The following is a 4407-nucleotide window of genomic DNA, read 5'->3' as shown; positions in this document are numbered from 1 at the left end:
GAATTGGATTCGACTCGAGTTTTATAGGAAAACATATGAGCTACATACCAGTGCCAATTCCTTCACTGAAATGGCCTTGTTCCCTTCTTGTTCGAAATACTCGAAGGCTTTCCTTGCAATACTCTCCAATTCTTCAAATGCTTCAAGCTGATATACACTGATCGTTGCGGCACAGAACTCTTCGAAGTCCATCTTCTTGTAATACAGTGGTTTCATCTTTAAACAAATTAAAACCATAAGAGATGTGTATACAAAGAGATGATAGGAACCGAATATTATCCGTGCACAGCTTTGCTATCGGTGCTCCAAAGCAAAGAAACCACTGGAACATAAAAAATGATATCTCACCACATTTTATAAATGTTGAAAACTCTCGACTCCTGCATGGCATCAGTTTTATTCCTCATTAGGGCCTGCAATTTTTCACAATGATGATCGTGAAAAATCACATGCAAAGTGTAGATGGACATCAAATTGAAAGCAATAGGTTTAAAACTAGTCTGCAGCTACAGAAAGCCTGAAAGTAGCTACGTCTTTAGTCATAAAAGTTGGAAAGAAGTAAAATAGTAAAACCAAGAACTAACAGCTTTAAAATTACTGAGGGACACGCATCCATCTTTTGGTTCTAAAAGCCTAAACTGTGTCATAAGATTCACATGTGCATCATCCGGTAAAGCTTTCGAAAGTGCCTGCAACCAACAAAACATTAGAAGAAATGCTAGAGAGTAACCCCGTGCAATCATATTATTGAACGCCTGCCTATATATAACAAGCATAACCATTTTGCTGATTCAAACATTTTTCTTTTCAGATACTGTATTATTTTTCAACAATTTGTCCTTTTACTGATTAAAGGAACCGGTGATTACCTTTAGTGCTGCTCGTTTGAAAGGGGTAGCACGAATATATCACTTGACAAACTTGTAGATCAAAAATATCCAAAGGCACGGCACAATTTTTATCTCGTAACCATGGATGAGCTGACAATATAGAAGTCCTTATTAGTTTCCAAGATTATATATAATTTCACTAGCAACTTCAAATCAAAGTTGTAAATATGATATGGCAAGAGAAAGAGAGGGAGCATAAATTCTAAAAGCTGCTTATACACGAGGTCTTAACCTAAATATAGCTTTTAGTAATATGAATTACCTAAATCTTGGGCAGCAGTCATTCTTTTCCGGCGATCCTTGTTCAGAAGCCTTTTCACAAAATCTTTGGCTTCTGATGATGCAGAAGGCAGGGTGAATCATAAAAGTTAGGATCAGCTCTGAGCACAGAACGAAAAATTCCTGATTCAGTCCTAGCCCAGAAAGGTCTGCTCCCACACAACAATATATAAGTTATGACATCAATACTCCACATATCAGCTTCAACACTGTAAGATCTATGTAGTACTGCCGGTGCAACATAGTATACACTGCCAACAACATCATTGAGACCTTGATCTGCAAATGAATGAAAACTGAATGCTTTGTGTTTAAACAAATTGTCGATAAATTATATGATATGGAGGGGAGGGGAGTCGTCCGTTACTGGATTCAAACATTTATGTCAACCTGAGATCGAAAGCCTTTGACAAATGGAACGCCAAAATTTATGCAAATATAGCAAAAGGAAATTAACTCTTACCTGGCCTAATAAAATCAGATAAACCAAAATCAATAATTTTCATTGGAGCATCCTCATCTCTTGTAGTAAAAATAAAATTCTGAAAAACAGACGACGTTGAAATAAATAATTGGTTAATAACTAGAACTTGATCCAACAAGAATAATTGTGTCACATATTAACAATAAAACACAGCATAGAACTAAATTAAAAATGAAGTATCATATTCCTCCATGCATACCTCTGGTTTTAGATCACGGTGAACAACCCCTTGAAGGTGGAAAAAGGCAACTACACTTAAAATTTGCACAATTATTTTTTGAGCCTCCCTTCAGTGTATCTACCGCATCTGCAACAAAGGAACAATATGAAACATAATCATAACTATGAGTTTAAGAATTGCCTTAAGAAGGTACAAGAGAATAAAGCAGTTCTTCAATACCTAGATAAAATTCTATCAATTAGTTCTCCACCTTCGCATAATCTGACAACAAAAGAATATTTTACTTTTAAGTTGTAGAATGCACGCCTATACCAATTGCAAATTAGCTTAAAGACAAGTTCATATGCATGATGCATGTTATTTGATATTCTGGCTTAATTTACATGCATGATGCATATTATTTGATATTCTGGCTTAATTTATATGTATGATGCATGTTATTCAATATTCTGGTGCAACGCTTCATTTTAATCGGTTCATCTATAAAAAGGTAACGGACATGCATGATTGGTGATAAGATTAAACTTAAAGATTGAGGAAGGACTGCGACAAATAATAAGAGATCTTAAAATAAACTATAGCAAGAACAAACATACTCCATGACAATATAGACATTATTAGCATCCTCAAAAGCATCTTGAAATTTGATCATGTGTTTATGACCAGATAAGGCTTTCAGTATATTGACCTCACGCCGAACATCTTCAACTGATATTGCTGTGGTCATCTGCCAAATAACATCCAGTCAGCGATTCTTCTCAAAACCATTAACCAATCCTGAGTGGTGCATTTTGTCTAAAAATAAAATGTTAGTTAAGAAGCATGAAGTGCAAAGCGACGATTGCAGAAAATATCTCAACTTTACCAATCTATCTTTAGAAATCTTAATTGCATCACCTCTTAAATACATTAAAGTAAATAAATAAGTAAAGCATGCAGCTATGTTTTTCGACTTCAATCAACGAGTTTAGAGTTCAGAATTCAGATCTTCATGCCATCTGCAAATTGCATTGAAGATAGCCCCCCCCTTTTTCACAACACACACAGCAAAAAAAAAAAAGCACACAAAGGTTTGTTGATAACGTAAATACCAGTTTTTCCTCTCTTTTGAAATTTTCCAATCTTTGCAATATACATCCGAATTTTGAAGATTTGACTTCAATATTATTCTCATCATATTCACCATTGTAAACTGTAATGAAATTTCTTCGAATCAAAATGCTGTTTCAAGTGACTCAATACATTCTAAAAGTGAAAACTATAATTCTTCCTCTTAGTCAATAATAACATGAACAAACATCAAAAAAAAAATTGATTTAAATATTAAAATGGAATTCAAACTTTTTTATTTAGAATGCGTACAAGACTCGAACACACGGAATTTAATACTCATTTCTGTTGTTTTTTAAACAATTTTTTATAGAAAAATTACTAAGCCCCTGTTTTTTTAATTAATATGATAATCGAATTATTTTTACACTTAATGTGGCCTCAAACTTAGAAGAATAAAAACTTATTGTAATCCTTTGACCAACAAAATTTAGCATTGATCGAGTGCTACTTCACGGTACTGATGCGGTAGTCTCCAATCCCTAATGGAGTGACTGAAGACATGAAAAATGAGTTAAATTGATTTAAAATTCAAATGCTTATTTGATTTTTAGAAAAATAAAATATTATAAATTTAAAATATAACAATATTAAAAATAAATATAAAAAATCAAAAATAAAATTAAATTAGTAAATATATATATATATATATATATATTACCTCGAATTTATCTTGATTTTATATAATTATATCTAATAAAAATTTGCGAGATAGAGCAATTTTCCTATTAATTTTTTAGATCAAGTTAGGTGAATTTTTTTTCTCTGTATCATGTATATTTACTAAAATGCTCCTCTAAATTGTATTGGTAAGTTGACTAAGTTGCTTATCTTTGTTCCCTTATATTCTTTTAGGTCATATGTTTCAAACTCACCAGGAGCCCTCATTTTCCTCCCTTAGAGTCTTCCTTCCTCCCATCTCTCATTCAGATAAGATTAAGATTAAATTTAGAATTTGTAAGAAAAATGTATAATTAATTTTTATTTTTAATTATATACTTTTATAATAATTATAAATAAATTTTAATTTTATAACTTTTAAATTTTATTTTATAAGATTTTATAATATTTATTAATTCAATTTTATAAAAATTAATGAAATAAAATTAAAAAATATTTGGAGTTTTAGATATTTAAAGATAAATATATAAAATAAAAATTGTACAGAATGAACAAGTTCAAATTTATATAAATAAAAGTCATGCTAAATTCGGTAAAAATATTTTTTAAAATTTTTTAAAAATTTAATTTTTTATATTTAATTTTTGAATATTTTTATATTTTAAGTTTAAAATATTGTAATTTTTCTAAAAAAAATCAAATAAGGCCTTGAACTTTCAAAAAAATTAATTTCGCCCTCGAACTCTGCTAAAAAAATCAATTTAGTCACCTCAACAGCCATAGTGGATTGCCACTTCAGCACTGTGAATTTGTCACATTAGCAACATAACGAACAATGACAA

At 30.8% G+C, this 4407-nt stretch overlaps 1 pseudogene; it reads right to left on the bottom strand.

The window, feature by feature from the left end:
• Positions 1-2608, bottom strand: LOC120167040 (annotated as a pseudogene).
• Positions 2609-4407: the final 1799 nt, after the last annotated feature.

The sequence above is a fragment of the Hibiscus syriacus genome, unplaced genomic scaffold (genome assembly GCF_006381635.1).
Source record: "Hibiscus syriacus cultivar Baekdansim isolate YM2019G1 unplaced genomic scaffold, ASM638163v2 tig00111659_pilon, whole genome shotgun sequence".
Classification (NCBI taxonomy): domain Eukaryota; kingdom Viridiplantae; phylum Streptophyta; class Magnoliopsida; order Malvales; family Malvaceae; genus Hibiscus; species Hibiscus syriacus.
Note: the sequence above shows the minus strand (reverse complement) of the source record. Positions and strands in the feature narration are given on the sequence as shown.